Source organism: Lissotriton vulgaris, chromosome 11 (assembly GCF_964263255.1).
Source record: "Lissotriton vulgaris chromosome 11, aLisVul1.2, whole genome shotgun sequence".
Lineage (NCBI taxonomy): Eukaryota > Metazoa > Chordata > Amphibia > Caudata > Salamandridae > Lissotriton > Lissotriton vulgaris.
The window spans coordinates 1,087,957,655-1,087,975,248 of record NC_141699.1 but is presented as its reverse complement, the minus strand read 5'-3'; positions in this window follow the sequence as shown (position 1 = coordinate 1,087,975,248).

Below are 17,594 nucleotides of genomic sequence, written 5' to 3'. Positions count from 1 at the left end.
TCCTGTTTTCACTGTTATTGAAAAGCTAAGCTGCTTTTGATTATCTTCTGTAATCTTACCAATATTAGGCGCACTAGATTTGAGCGTTTTTTAAATAACTTTTTTACAATAGATATGTGGCAATACATTCTGTTTCTAGTGAGTGTGTAAATTATTAATCAATCAGGATCTATAAAGTGAGGCAAATCCCCTGTGAGAATTTCAAGGCAGGAGAAAGAACTCAGGAAAAAGATGGGAAAGGAAAGAGAAAGCAGTACAAAATGAGGTGTAAGCAGGAGAAAATACTCAGAAAAACAGGGAGGAAGCAGAGAGGTGCAGCAGTGCGGGAGAGCTGGGCCTAGGGCCTGCTCAAAGGGGTTGCACTGCTGCCGCCATTGAGTAGGTCCTGGGAGGAGGGTGGGCTGCTGGAAGATGGTGGTGGCACTAGGTGGGAGACTGGAAAACAGGCTGCAGGTGGTAGCAGCAAATGAGAAAAAAACAAGGAGAAGCTGTGAATAACAAGGGCAGGAAAATGCACTTGGAAAAATGAGGAAAAAGGAAGGAAAAGGCAGTAAAAAACAAGAAAAAAGCTGGAGAAAGCACTCAGAAAAAAGGGGGAGAGACAGAGAAAACAGTAAAAAATTAGGGAAAAGCATGAGAAAGCACTCAGAATAAATGGGGAGGATGAAGAGTGATGCAGCAGCACTGGAGTGCTGGGTCTGGGGCCTGCTTAAAGGGGTTGCACTGCTGCCTCCATTGAGTAGGTCCTGGGAGGAGGGAGGAGCACTGGGAGGTGGTGGTGGCACTAGGTGGGAGGTGGGAACACCGGCTGCAGGTGGTAGCAGTAAATGAGAAAATAACAAGGAGAAGCTGTGAAAAACAAGGGCAGGAAAATGCACTTGGAAAAATGGAGGGAAAGGAAGGAGAAAGCAGTGCAAAACTAGGCAAAAGTAGGAGTAAACACTCAGAAAAACAGGGTTAAAGGAGGGAGAATGCAGTAAAAAACAAGGGAAAAGCAGCAGAAAGCATTCAGAAAAATGGGGAGTAAGCAGTGCAGCAGCATAGGAGAGCGGGGCCTGGGGCCTGAATGATCACTTGGATTATTGGTGCGCAGTAAGTAAGCCAACACATTGAAACCACCTTTCACATTTAAGCACTGGTGGTTTAAACTAAGTATCACCAGTGGATATGAAATCAAACATTGTACAGCTGAGCCAGAGACTCTGTTTAAGCAACAGAGCACTGATGCTAGATAAGGATCTAGTACAAGGGCGGCACCTCTTGGGGATCAAGACTCACTCCAGTAGAAGCCATCAGTAGGGCTCAAGCATCTCAGCAGGGCCAGTTGCAGCTGGTCTTCAGGGTAGTTGCAAGGGGGTCTCTGAAAGCTTGTTGTGTCACGACACAAAATTGACCCTTGGAGTCACTCTGGGTAGCCTAGTATCAAGGCTAGCAGGCACAATCTTCCTTCGTGGATCACAAGGCAGTTCTTCAAGCAGCAGGGCAGTCATTCCGGTAGCAGGCAAGTCCTTCTCATTCACAGGTCTAGGAGTATTCTGAAGATTTGTTATGGAGGTCTCACTTTTATACTTGGTGGCAGCCTTTGTGTACGGAAATCTCCTGACATCCCCCAAAATGGCTCTGGTCAGCTCTTCCTGTTTCCCTGGTCCAGACATAGTCATGTGATCCAGAACAGTGGCAGAAGTGCACATATGGTTGGGACAGAAAAACTACAACTTTCTAATAGTTGGATTTTCAGAATTTTAACTTAAAATCCAACTTCATCATTGAAGAGCATTTTAAATTACAATTAGTTTGAGTGTTATCAGTATTTTTTGTATCTGCTCTAAATCAAAAGTTAACATTTATTAACTGTAATAAGGTAACCCAATGTTAGACTTTAGGAGAGATAGGCCTAACAGCAGTGAAGCACAACTTTAGGAGTTTTCGGGGGCGCAAGAGAGCCTCCTACAAGATGGTCGCGCACTAGTGTTGCTCTAACGGCCGGAGCTGCGATTTATCTAAATATCAGCGGAAATATCGTTCATTGCAGCACCCAAGCTACAGATTCAGAAATCGGAACTAAAGCGGCATAAGGTGTTATCAGGATGTTTATCTAAAATGCCCTCACTACCAGTGAATATTCGCGATGATGAAAATCCACGAGAGCGGGAGAGAAAATGGTGGCAATCATTAACTGTGATCAGGGAAAATGTTTACATACATCGCACAGCATCTGCGATTATAAGTTAGACTATTCCCTGAACATTTTATTGACAAGCGCTAACCTTGAGGTGTGGTGGTATATAACATCAAAGCAGCTTTGAACATTTAAGCTATTGCAGCTATGGACCTACAGACTCAGCCCTTACTTCCCATGTAAATAATCCCCCCTTGATACACTTGGCTCTGGTGCCAGTTGGCGCCGTGTACTGATACCACTGTTGATGCATTCTTGCCTTGCAGGTTGGAAACACTACTAAACTACTTATTTTTTCCAACTCAAACTGGTGTCCTGCCTCTTCTGTTGTGTGCCTGGTGTGTTGTCTGTGGGTACTGCCTGAGTGCTTCACATGTCCTCCGAAGTTTGGCCTGCCCGCTTGGTTCCACGCTACCCCCTTGGAGATTTGGGTAACCCCCATTTCTTACAACTACACATTGTACTCTACGCCCATAATAGCAGTAACTTTTGAAGGCAGACGAGGCACTCTAATAAAATGCACCCAAAATTGAAACTACCGTTCTGATACATAGTAAGGTAAACATCATGCCACTGAAGCTAGTTACATGGAATGTGCGGGGACTTAATAACCCCCGCAAGATCAGCCAGGTCCTTCCATACTTAGATAGGCATCAAATAGGCATTGCTCTGTTGCAAGAATCCCATCTGCTCCAAACAAAAGCTAATGTACTAGGGAAAAGATGGGCGGAGATGGTGGCAGCTTCCTCTTACTCAACAGACGCTTTATTACGTTGATATGCAAAGGGACACATTTTGTACACAAACAGACGCTCACTGTTGGCAAAGGCCAATATGTCATAGTTAAAGGGGCCCTACGCGGCTCCAGGGTGGGAATCATCAACATATATGTTCCCAATATTGACGACCCAGCTTTCTTCACTAACTTATGGAACACTCTCAGCTCTCCCGCCTTTGGAACTTATTTGGGGAGGCAACTTCAATGTCACACTTAAGGACACATATGATCGATCTCCTTCAACCACTGAACACCAACAAAGCGCTGCCTCCATTATTCATAATGGAATGTAAGAATTCCACATGCAGGATGTCTGACAAATACGCAACCACTGATGCTAGAAAGCACCCACACCTCCACCATACATCCTAGCTGGGCTAGACTTGATTATTGGTTACTCACGGACTCCACTTGTGCATGGGCGCACAACATATAGCACCTACCAAAAATGGTCTCAGACCATAAACCTGTCGTTCTGACTCTTTAAAATCCCAAATTATACTCCCCCTCCGTTTATATGGTGCTTGAACGCCACCTCCCTGCTAGACCCTATCTATAAAGAAACTATTCATAGAGCCATAGAAGATTTCTTCCATCTCAACACAAACTCAGTAGATAGTGCTGGCACTTTATGGGTAGTGTTTAAAATGAATGTGCGCAGTGTGTGTATTAGCACAACGGCTGGTATCTTAAAAGACATACGCACACAACTAAGTAATAGTGAAGCACAGCTATAGAAACTGGAAACTGAACACACTACTACCCATAATGCGGCTATTTTAGGGGCACAGCTCGTAAAATAGGAGAAGGGGTAGGCCAGGTTACTATTTGGCCCAACAAATACGCACAGAACACAAACAACATACCGTATTGAAAATGATAGATTGTGAAAACACAACGCATTATGACAACCAGGGCATACTAAGAACCTTCATAGACACATACAGTGAGCTCTACTCTGCACACGACTATGCAAGAAATACTAGATTATCTAGAGGACATAGCACTTGCGTGGCTCATGGATGATCAACGAGAATTCTTAGCACAACCCACACAGTAGAGGAGGTGGTGACAGCCATAAAGTCCCTTACCAATGCCAAAACCCCTGGCCTGACGGCTTCACCAGGGAATTCTACAAAGCCTACTCAGACCTGATTAATCCCCATATTGTCGAAATGTATGACAACGCCTATAATAACCAGATTCTCCTCTAACATTACAGGAAGCATTAATTGTAGCACTGTTAAAACCGGATAAACAGCCAGAGCGTGCAGAATCATATAGACCAGTTTCTGTAATCAATACCGATGTTACAATCCTAGCTAAGATCATTGCCACATGATTACAACCTTTTATGCAAGTTATAGTCCTACAGGATCAATTCAGTTTCATACCGAATCGATCAACATTTCATAACCTACGCACCATCTTTGCACTTTTGCATCAATTAAATCCGGAGTTGGAGGCAGTGGCTGTCCTTTTAGATGCGGCCAAAGCCTTTGACTCTATTGAATTGGTATATTTATTTGCAATTTTACAAAGGATAGGTCTAACACCCATGCTCCTAAATTGGATCAATTTACTATATACCAAACCAACTACACTTATAAAAGTAAATAGCCACATTTCAGATGCCAGAAACATCCAGAGGAGTACAAGACAGGGTTACCCCTTATCACCTTTATTGTTTTCCATTGCAATAGAACCACTTGCTTGCAAAATCAGTCAAAAATATGCACACACTGCGTTAAGATTCCACCTTCGTCCCGTTGGCATCTCAATGTATGCAGATGGTAGGGTGCTCTACGTCGGTGACCCTGGCAGGAATCTAGAGCCAATCCTAAGAGAATATATCAAATTTGGCCAACAATCTGGCCTACAGATCAATTGGAACAAATCCGCCATACTGTCACTGACTGAAATCACTAAACCACGAGCACTGGAGTTCTCACTGATTTGGTAAAAAAAAACATGAAGTATCTGGGTATAGGGATACATCGCAAGCAAGCAGTAGTACTAAGAACACATTATGGCCCTGCCGTAGATACAATTGAGACACAAATAAATAGGTGGACTGAGCTCCCCCTCTCACTAGCAGATTCTGCCTAAACTACTACATATTTTTACAAATATCCCAATTACCCCCCCCCCCAACTCTGATATTTTGCATATTACGTGCACTTCTTACACAATTAATATGGGTGGGCAAACATGCAAGTATAAGATTACTAACTCTAACCTTACCATAGACTTCTGGAGGATTTGCAGTCCCTGGCCTGTTTTTATACTACCTATGTACCCAAGCGCAATATGCCTATCAATGAATCAATCAATCAATCAAGACATTTATACAGCGTGCTACTGACCCGTAAGGGTCTCAAGACGCTGAGGGGGGGGGGGGGTGCCGCTACTGCTCGTAGAGCCAGGTCTTGAGGTGTTTTGTGAAGGTGAGATGGTCCTGGGTCAGTCGCAGGTGTTTGGGGAGGGAGTTCCAAGCCTTCGCTGCCAGGTAGGAGAATGATCTTCCTCCGTTGGTGGTTCTGCAAATCCGTGGGATGGTGGCGAGGGCGTGGCTGGTGAAGCGGGCAGGTGGGGGTGTAGAACGAGAGGCGGCTGTTGAGGTATTCGGGGCCCGTGTTGTGGAGCGCCTTGTGTGCGTGGGTGAGCAGCCTGAACGTGATCCTTTTGTTGACGGGGAGCCAGTGGAGGTCTCTCAGGTGGGTGGATATGTGGCTGTGGCGAGGGATGTTGAGGATGAGTCGTGCGGAGGCGTTCTGTATGCGCTGGAGACGATTCTGAAGTTTTGCTATGCTTCCTGCGTAAAGGCACATGAAAAAAAGAGCCTACTGCTGCTTAACGAGGCAGAATTGCAATCCTGCTGTACACATACTACCCTACTCACTCCCAACGGGAATTTACATATTATTCACTACAAGTACCTGCATCAAGCTTACCACACCCCATTAAAATTGCACAAATATGCTCAATGTGAAAGCACAAATTGTAAAAGATGTGGACTTGATCAAGCTGATTTTATTCACTTAGCTTGGGAATGTGGGCGGGTGCAGATTTTTGGGAAACAAGTGGTAAGTTTGTTGGGCAAATTTCTGTACACTGACACCCTAATTATGTCTGCTGTGCCACGTGATACCACTAAAATCTACAAAGAAAAATTTGCTGCTATAGCACTACTACTGGCAAAACTGAGAGTTGTGATGCATTGGGACAATAAAAAAACAACCACAGTGAAACAATGGATAATGGACTCCATCTGCTGTAAAGATAATTTTTTATTATATTCAGAAATGCTCCCAACCACTTCTAAACCTGCTAATATTTGGGAGCCTCTTCCTGCTTATGTGAATGACCACCCTGATTTATTAACAAATGATGTATAAAATATACCTTTCTATTGCCTTCAAACTATGAATATGAGATCTGGCCGCTGTATTATCTACTGTAATGTGTTAAACTGTGCAATGATTATTATGCAATATCAAATATGCCTGAACTGTTTGTTATTCTTGCATTGTAATAACTAAAAATTCAATAAAACAATAAATAATAAAAACTTTAGGAGTTTTTAGTGCCAGGAAATGTAAATCCTAAGTGCACATGCCCTACATTTGAAATACAAGGCACCTTACCTTATGAGCCTTTATAGCCTACCTCAGGGGTAACATATGCATTAAGAAGGATGGTTTTGGCCTGACAAAAAGAGTTATTTATCAGATTTTGAAACTGCACTATTAGATGTAGTGACAGGCCTGATACATGTTTAAAGTGCTAGTTCTGTGGTTGGCACAATGAGTGCTACATGCCCACTAGTAGCTTTTAATTTACAGGTCCTCAGTATATGTATTACCATATATTAGGGATTTATAAGTAAATTAATGGTACCATTCAGATATGCTACTGTACCAAGTTTTAGGGAAAGTGCACAAGCATGCTACCAGTGATTAGTTGGGAAAGTGCACAGTCTTTATTCCATCAGAAACAGGCTCAGTAACAGAGGCAAACATCAGGGGGTGACCCTGCAAAATGGGCAATGTCCAATAGATACCATAAGTTCAGTTTCAATTAACACATATAATTTAATAAATCACATTCCAACAATAGTAATAATATTAATGCATCTATGAAGTCCTTTCCCAGAACAGAGAATATTCAAGATACTACTAAAAAGTAAATAAAATGTACTTCTGCTCTGAAATGAAACATAAAGGCTTCAATGTAATTCTTTACAACAAAACACTTAAATAAAGGTAAAATCAATTTCCAGTAAGGAGCGGAGCCTATGACGTCCTGCATCAAAAAAGATATAAAATGCTATATAGTGATGTCTATACCCGGAAACAGAGGCACTAAGGCAACACCAGGTCCTAAACTATGCAAAGATCTCACTTGAAAAGCTTTATTTCAATTATTTGCAAATTCTTTACATTGTTACAACTCCATAGTTCAGCACCATGTATAACTGCAGCAACAACTTTTATCTGCACATTTGGATGCTAAATGGTTGATTGACAATCTTGAGTTTACCTCTCAGTGCTGCATTAGTAGTTCCCCTAATTGTAATGGTAGCCTTCCCTGCATGCACATTCCAGTCTAGTGTCTGTTTAAAATGTATATCTAAGTAGTCTACACAACTCACACCTTCGGGGAGTTGTCTACTTACCAAAAAATGTCTGGTTGGGGAGTGAACTTCATTAACATTAATTCTGTTTTAGAAACATTTACTAACAGGTCTTTTTCGATAGAGTATTAAAAAAATCTATCAATCAATCAATCTGAGCAGTCCGAGCTAGCAGAATATCGTCATCAGTAAAACTTCATGTGGGTTTTTTATATTACATAACTTAGGAATATCTAGGGTTGGATGCACCCAGTTAGACTACAACATCATTTTTAAACAGTTTAAAAAATAACAGAGCTAAAATACAAGCTAGGCAACCAACTTTATGTATTACAAAGCCTTTGATCCACCCCATTCCCAGGTAACCGATAATGAACTTAAGCAATTGCTTCAAAAAGGGGTCCCTTGACTGCTACTAATAGGAGTCGTTAAATTCCAATTTAGGGGCCGATTACGATCTTGTTGGGAAAGCCCTCTGTACGACTCAGATCTGTGGGACTTTCCGAGCGAATCCTGCTCTTGAAATCCGATCAATCGTTTCTTCTGCATCAGTATAGTGATGACTCGGTTCGCTTGGATTCCCATTGAAGTCTATGGGAGCCTGTATACTGTATACCTACACAGGCTCCCATAGCAAAAGGGGTGGGTGGGGAAAAGCCCGCACCCTGTGGCGTGCACCCTTTGGTGCCTTCCACACTGTGCTTGGCCTGAAAGGGGGGACCCATGGGTACCCCTAAGGGACCGATCTGAAGGGCCCTAGGTGAAGGGGGGCCTGCTACATGCTCCCAAAGTCCAATTCTGACAGCCGTTTTGTCCTGGCAAAACAAGTCGATACGGCTGTCCGAATTGTGCATCGTAGTCACTCATTCGGAAGCCAGCTCCATTGCACTATACCATTTGACTGCAACCAAGTCTTACAGACAGGATCAGATTTGGAAACTATTTGGTAGATGCAGACGAGATATTTGCATCATACTTGGTCGTTCAGAACAGGGGACGATTCGGTCGGGAACATGGGCTCTGGATCGGTTTCAGCAAATCCGATTCGGAGGCCTTCCTAGTGAGATCGTAATCCGCCCCTTAATGTATGCCATAATTTAACCCTCTTAACAGAAACAAAGTTTGCATTTAGATCTACAAATGTTGAATATTAAGGAAATCTTTTGCTCCTGCATATTTGCAGCAAAATGGACTGGTCAACAGTTCCTATCCCCCACCTAAAGCTGACTTGTAAATCCACTAGGATGTTGAATGACACGGTCCAATCTCTGAAAGCAATGAAGCAGGACTCAGCTGAACATCTTGCCGGCTCAATCTAATAAAGAGGTTAGCCTTTTAATGGCTTGGTTCCCCTGCTACCCTTCTTGTATAGGGGAGCAATATTAGCTGACCACCAAAAGAGGAATATAGAATTTGATACCACCTCTACATTGAAATACTTTGTTAAAACGTGCTCACAACATATGTTCTGAACGATACATGTCCAAAAGGATAAGATGTGGGACAGGGGCTTGATATGTTTTTTGGCACATGATAGCTCTCTGCACCACTGGGAGGAATACTGACAGATAAATATTAGAGTTAAGGCTTCCTTCCTGACACTCCATAGAGATAGCATCAGTAAGTTGACCAGCTTCTCTGCCTCCTGCGTTTGCTTCAAAATGATGCTAATATTTGTTAACTCATATTTTTAGTTATTGTCATGTGCAGCCTATTCCATAATAGCTTTTTCCTAGTTATAAGTTTTGGTAGGGACTCTAAAGCAGTCTTTAGGGTAGTCTGGGGACCACTATGGGTCTGCAACACCTGCTCAGTGGTTCAGCAACATTAAATATTAATAACAGATTAATAAAGTGCATACAAATAAAGAAGCAACAATTTAAATGTAAACACCTTTAGTAAATGTCAAGAGATTTAAAACCGGTGGCTATAAAATAGAGTTAACAGCAAAACATACGAGATGATGGTCGGAATGTTGCACAATGGCAAAACATTCACCCCCAGTCACAGATCCGGGTTTAATCCATCTTTATTTTGCTCACCCCAGTTCAGACATGGCCATGCAAATCAGTCTTGACCCTGTGCCTCATCCTAGGACCGGTTTCTGGCTATCAGCCGTCGTTAGCCAGGATAGCTTAATTCCAGTGGTGTAGTGAGCACGGGAACCACGTCTGGGCATACCCTTCCCACATAGGGTGAACAGCAAAATACACAAGATGAGCAGCAAAACACACAATAAGATCAAGCTATCCTTGCTAATGAGGGCTGAAAGCCCAAAACCGGTCCTAGGATGCTTGTTTCCAGTCCAGGGAGGACCTGGGTTGGCAGTTCAGGCTTGACTGTTCCCATGGGGCACAGGGTCAAGACTGATTTGCATATGGCTGGGTTCAAACCGGAATGGCATGGTGAGCAAAAAAACAATGGATTTAGGCCCAGATCTCTGTACTGGGGTGAATGTATGACAATGTTCTGCATTCTGTCCATCAACTGTTGTTTTTGCATTTGTCACCGCGAGTGGTATGGGTATTTTCAGACGTGAGTCCTGTGCTCTCCATGCCACTTGAATCAAGCTATCCTGGCTTATGAGAGCTGAAAGCCCAAACCCGGGCCTAGGATGCTTGTTTCCAGGACAGGGTGGACCTGGCTTGGCAGCTCCGGCTGGACTGCTCCCATGAAGCACAGGGTCAAGACTGATTTGCATATGGCTGGGTTCAATCTGGAATGGCATGGTGAGCAAACAAACGATGGATTTAGGCCCAGATCTCTGTACTGGGGTGAACGTATGTCATTGTTCTGCATTCTGTCCATCAACTGTTGTTTTTGCGTTTTTAAAAATTAGAGTTGGCATCCTCAGATTGATTCATGGCAGCAGTGCATGTACATCAAAAAAATATAGGGGGTCATTATGATTGCGGATTTTCTGCATCCTCAGGGCCGGCGGAAGCCACCGCCGGCCCCGAGGATGCGGAAAATCCGCAGCGGACTGACCAAAGACCCACCGCCAGATTAGGATGGCTGGTGGGTCCTGGTTTCCGTCCGCAGCTTTTCCGCCGCGGTCGGATTACAACCGCGGCGGAAAAGCTCTAATATGGTGACGGTGTCTTCCAGACACCGTCCACCATATTAGGATGGCCAGTAAAGTATGCTTTTCCGCAGCGGGTTTTCCGCCGCGGAAAAGCATACAGAACTTCACTGCGGGGGCCCGTTGCGGGCCCCCTCGGTGAAGGGGGGGTGGGGGGTGCACATGGGGGGTACCTATGGTACCCCCCTGCATTTGCATGCAGAAAGCGGCAGGCACCGCGCGGTGCCTGCCTCTTTCTGCATGCAAATGCAATGCGTGCATTTTTAACATTGCCGCGGGTGCAGCTTGAAGCTGCACCCGCGGCAATGTTAAAAATAGAGGATGTGACCGCCAGGGTGGCGGTCACATCCTAATTGCACAGGAGGGAACTCCGCATGCCATGCGGAGGTTCCCTCCTGCTCTGGGGTCGCGGACGGACGCAAGTCCGTCCCCGATCCTAATTGACCCCTTAGTATGAATGAAGGGTCACATTAATGAATTTAGAAAAGCTCCAACTTTCCCATTAAAATATTTTCTTTTATATGTTTGTGAATTAAATGAAATAATTTCATAACTTGTCTATTTGTTTGAGGAATGCTTGTTTCTGTATTTTTGTATATTGTTTTGTGGTTCAAATCATCGAAATCGACATTGGCTACCAGTAATGACTCAGTGTGGGTCCTGGGATCCCAATAATGATTTAGTTAGGGAACCTGAACTCCAGTAATGTTGAAAACACATAAACTGGACAGTGGACCAATTTGTTACCACAGGCACCAAACAGCAGAAATATTTATCAATATATTAGCATGAAAACACACATTCCTGTGTGCAAACCTTTAACAGCGCTCTCTGTCCAAGAACACCGCCCTTACCACAGGGTCAAATAAATTCTTTTAAACTTGTATTAAAGTTGCACCACTTATAGTTTTATATGTTTGTCAAGCACAATTATGTCAAGTCCAGCTAATAAATGCAATTCCTCCTTTATGGTTTTTTGTATTCTTCTTTTTATTTGATGAATCACAGCCAACGCATTTCGTACTGAAACCAGAACTTCTTCAGGGCATATAGTATTCAGAGGTACAGACACAATGGTAAGAATAGATATTATTCCTCTGCAGATACGGAAAATTCATATATTTCATGTGCTTGACAAACATATAAAAACTATAAGTGGTGTAACATTAATACAAGTTTAACTGAATTCCAATAATGATTAAATGAGGTCCAAAGAAGTCAAAGGTGAAATACCACTGCTCTAAAGCATCCTTTGCTTTTCTACTAGTTCAGAAATTACATTTTGCCAACGCAGGTAACCGTTCCTGTTTCTTTTCAAACATTCTATGTTGAATCATTTGTAATGCTAATTATTCTTCTTCTCCTGTATTGTTTTGAGGTTGTTGAAAACATAGAGGCCTTCAAAATCACTTGCTCAAATAATTCTAGGATTATTTCATCTTCACTTGTCTCTGCTAACAGTACAGCATTTAGATTATCAGCTGACTTTCCATTAGATAATATGCCAATCCATGGCAAATTCCCAAACTTCACTTTACTGGCCTTTTGTTGTTGGAATTAACACCTTCTGTGAAGATGGTTTTTTATATTTGTAGTTGGTAGTTAAAAAAATTAGCTACTAATGCATCACCATCACTCCCTATATGTTGAATTACCTTCATATTCAAAACTTTATTCTAATACTCAATATTCATAAGGATATCATCAGTCAAGCTTTTCCTCCTATTTCCAAGCCTAAGGTTGGGAAATGGGCTGTTTGAAGCCATGGGGCCATTTCAAAACATGGATCACATTTCAATAACTAAGAAAAAAAACGTTTCCTTCATTGGGTTACTCTTCTTCATTGCAGCACCAGTTCTGAGATACCTCCTGCTGCATCCTCTTAAATAACAAAAATGGTAAAGCTCCCTTAAAATGGCTCTAGATCAATATAATATTATGCTTAAGAGTACTTCCAAGACAGGACATCTGCTTTCCCTCACTACTACATCTAATAAATCTATCTTGAGCTGCCAATTTGAAAAAAAAACTTGAAGGATTTAAATGTGTATAAGGGTATTCAAGTCAGGTACCTGCTGACAAAGGTTTTGTATTTACAAGAAACAATATGCCATTCATAATACTGTGTAATACATCAATTCACAGAAAAAACACATTTGCTCAAAACACCAGTTGTGCAAGAAAGGGCAATTGTAGACACTGCAGACCCAATGCAAGCAATTCAGGCCAATGTTGATGCACAAACTTTACATTTGCAAGATCAATTTCCTGTCGTGATTTATAATAGCAGGATGAGCATTTATTTTACCAAACAAAAGGGGATTTGTAAACTTGGTATATCTTCCAATAGGCAATTGTAATAGAAGGATAGGATGGTGGGTGTCATTTAGTTGACCAACCAGCAAATACTCTGGAGCATTACGAATATTTAAGTAGTGCTGCATGAATATTTATACCCTTTACACACCTGGATATTTATTGATGTCTAGGGTAAGTGAGTTTAATAAGAGTGTGGTGAAATGGATACACCCGGTACAAATTAATTTTCTCCAAATGCACATTTCTGTCACATTTCATCGTGTTGAAATCCATACTGACTGGAATTCCACTTGGTTGTTACATATTCATGTGATAGCTCATTAACATCTATGACAAGCTAGGACTTCCCATGAGTACAGCTGGGATGTGTGATTTTAGAAATCTGCTCAAACTGAAAATTATTAAAAGAGCACATTTTTGCACTGTCCTTCCTATGTGTTGTGAATAAAAATGTTAGTGCATATTTTTCAAATCTAAATTGGAAATTTAGAAACCAGTTTTTCGTGCTTTGTAAAATATTCTCATGTAACATTTTCAAAATAAGTGTCCACATGAGATAGAATTTAAGGGTCTGAAATCCCCTAACACCTAAAACAAATAGTATATGATGACTATGATATTTGAACACAACAAGAAGGAGTGGTGTCTAATTGTTGAAACTGAAATATCTCTCTGCTTCTGGTATACTACTTTTTTAACTTCAGAAACATTGATATTATACCTAAAATAGCAGGTTTTCCCCATTTAGTCTACTGTTGTGAAAGAAATGCTCACCTGTGAATTCTGATATTGTGCTGCTGTTCCCCAATATGCCATTTCCAGAAACAGCTGAGACTAAAAATATGTAGTTATTTCCAGGTATTAAATTTGTGATGGACACATTTTCAATGGAAGTTGTCACATTTGAGGCAGGATTTCCTAAAACTTGCACTAAATAGAAGCTTTTGTTGCCAGTCGGTGGTAGCCAGCTCAGAGAAATTGAATTGATGGAGGCGTCAGAGATACTTAAAGTATTAGTTACGTTGGGTACTGAAATAAAAAAAAAAGAAGAGTTACTATTCATATAAAATGTTTTCCCAAGAGAAATTCCTGAAACAATAAAAACTAGGAATTATTTCTCCCTTCTCAGCATGGTAATGATTTTTAACACATTCTGAAGTGGTACAAAGCTTTGCAAAATCTTTGCCCCAAAATGCAGGGCCTGTTTCATTGACTTAAAATTAAAAAATTGAGGCCTATTACAAATTTTTTCACAGACGAAGGGAGTTAAGTTCTATTGTGTCATAATGGCACCCAGAGCTCCTATATTAATATCATTCACATCTATGATTCTATGTCAAGACCATCACTGAGGTTCGCTTTCCCATGGTAAGAAGACATTGACATATATATACAGTATAAAAGGCCTCTCAAGTGAATTAATAATTTTCTGCAACCACTGCTTCATCGACCTCCGTGACCAAACACAACTTTTTATTTAAGGGCCTAACAGTCTGAAACTGATATACAGATCAAATGAAGTACTATCTAGGAGGAATTCCTCTTTTCAAATTCTAGTTTGTGAGCATTTAACCTTATACCCATGGTTTCTGACAATCTTTTGAAGTGTGTCAATGACTGGAAAGTGGTTAAAATAGTAACTCATTACAAAAGTAGCTTTGCTGAAACTAAGACTAACACACTTCATTATGTAAATGAAGTACACAGCCCTCCCATTTTTTCATGTAGAGGAAAAGTGTAAGACGCCACACATTTACAATCATTTTGATTTCCAAACTGGATGTATTTTTTCATAAGCACATATTTAAGAAGTTCAGGAGACAGGCATACCTAGGATTGTAGACTTATTCAACATCCAATCTTAATTTAAAATTCAAGAGTTATATGAATGGGTATTTTTACAGATTTTTCCAGGAACAGTCTGTGGCGACTTATTGATCAAGAAGAATATAAAGGAGGCAGTTACACAGTGGAATTATGACAATCAGCAGACAACGACAAACATCTGTCAGTCTTCTTTGTGTCACTGACACAACTAAACTAAATCTAAACAGTCTAACAAACACGCACATAAATTTGAAACATATTGGAACATGTCTCTCAGACGATGCAAAAGATGTCACTACTTTATTAATGTTAGCTCACTCCATAATTATAGAAACAATGTTGTCATATGAGAATTAAGATTCATACAAAAACAATAAAAAGTAACATATTTAAAAAGTAATGATTGGAAAGTAAAACAAATGCTGCTGCTATTCCTTCAGCTAAATGACTGAAATGTAAGTACTTCTGGGCACCGGTGTATAACATGAGACTACAAGCCCTACCAGCAGCCTATACCATAATATATTATACTATATAAAGCTTACACATATCACTGTGTTAGAGGAATTATCTTTAGAAGAAGAAGAATTTCTGCCTCTGTTTTGTCTTTAAGAGTAATCTGAGATACACACCAAATGTTGGAACTAGTTTGATGTTTAGTTGAGTATTTGGCACAATGCAAAATAAAGGCTCTCTTGGGGCACCATCGCAATGAGTGATGAATTACTTGGTGCACTGTCACTAGATTCTAGCGGATCCCATTTGCCCATATCCTCACTTGCTGAAAAAAGGGTCAGGCCTTAATTTAAGGTACAGAATATGTTGTTCTTTGAGTTGGATCCAATATAAATATGTTTTTAAACCAGGCCGTTCGTTATAAGAAAGGCATTTGGCATCAAGGAGTCGTATCTCGGATTGCTCACCTTTATTTTGAAACACCAAATTCTTTCTTAATTGCCCCAATTGGGAATATATTAATAGGAATGGGATTAGTAACCCACAGCTGTCTATGCCATAGTTTCCTGTGGATGTTCTAAATGCATGATAGCCACCAATTTACAGCAGTTTGTTCCTAAATTACCATACGCATCATGGACCTAAGGTTGTTACTTGCTGGGTTTCCTAGGCAGCCAAACCCAGTTCAATATAATTACTGAATGTCTTTATTGTTTATGTTAATTAAAACCATAACAATTTCATAATACAAATATAAAGTCACTATAAACATTATTTAAAAAAGAATTATATTTTTTAAAAACAGGAACCCACTTATGAATTCAATATTTGCAATGAAGCAACAGCAGTGTCCTTCTCATGATGCCAATTTAAAATTTGTTCCAGAAATTTGTTCCAGAATACAGTAAGAATTTCATTATTTTACACGTCAGCTGAGGGTCAGTCGTGCTGAGTCCTTTAATTATTGCACCTCTACACGTTCAAATACCTCTGTCATTAAAATTAGCTGTAATACTCGAGGGAGGTCTTTGCATCCCTGAGTTTCTCGAGCGCAATCCCCGTGTAGTTTCTGTGAGCAGGAGGGTGCTTTCTCCTCACCTGCTGCCCTGCTCACTCTCTGACCCTTTATACACAAGAGGCATGTTGACACGCATAAAATCTCCGCACCACACACTAGCGGTATCAAATGTCTTCCCACCCTTTCCCAACTATGATGGACAGCTCACACACAGGGACCTCGGCGCCTTTTGGCGTGGTGGCAAAGTTACAGGCACACATGGTCAGTGGAGACAAATCTTCTGGCCCTTTACGCATCTGCAGTGTAGGAAAAGCACTATACATTTACCCAACGAGGTAGCACTTTCTGATTAGCCAGTAGAAAGTACTCCAGTTGAGTGGATGGAAATTGAAAAAAATCAGCGATTTCACGGGAAAATCTGCGAATTCGTTGATTTTTTGTGATTTTGCGTGAATTCGCGGACCGCAGATCCGAAAAAATTCACCCATACTTAGTTTTTATTTGTTTGCAGGACAGTTTTTTGGCCGAAATGCAGCTGATTGGGAGAGAAAGATTGTTCATGTATTTAGTGGCAAGCACCGAGCAGGCTAAGCCACCCCACCTTTTCTTTTTGTGTGAAGGGGATGGACAACAGGTGTGCAGATTGTGAGTGTGAGGACCTTTGAGGGCAGTAGCAGGGGGAGTCTATTTGGAAAGTAGGAGGGGCCAGTGTTATAGAATGCTGAATGGTCTATTATTAAAGCTTTAAAGATGACACTTTCCTTTACTGGTAGCCATTGCAACGGTTTATAGTATTGAGTGAGAGAGGTATGTATAGAGAGAGTAAAGAGTGAATGGATGGTCAAGTTCTGAACTAGTTGTAGTCAATGGGTCGGGGAGTCTGGGATTCCAATGTACAAGACATTTGCATAGTCCAGCCTAGACTAGATCAGTGCCTGTACCACCCTCTTCTGAGCATCCCAAGGAAGAAGTTTAAGAAACTTCCTCAACATCCTCAGTATGCAACATGCATTTTTTACCACTTCTGCGAACTGAGGTTCGAGGTACAGATGGGTGTCCACTAATGGCACATCTATCAAAATATCCATTTTTTACATAGAAGATGTTCACCTGTGTATTCCGATAATACACTGTCTTTTCCAAGTGCACCATTTCCACCCACAGCAGAGACTTTGAAGGTGTACAGGTTGCCAGGTATTAAATTTGTGATGGACACATTTTCATAGATTGTTGTTACATTCGATTCTGGATTTCCTAAAACTTGCACTATATAGGAGCTTTTGTTGCCAGTCGGTGGTA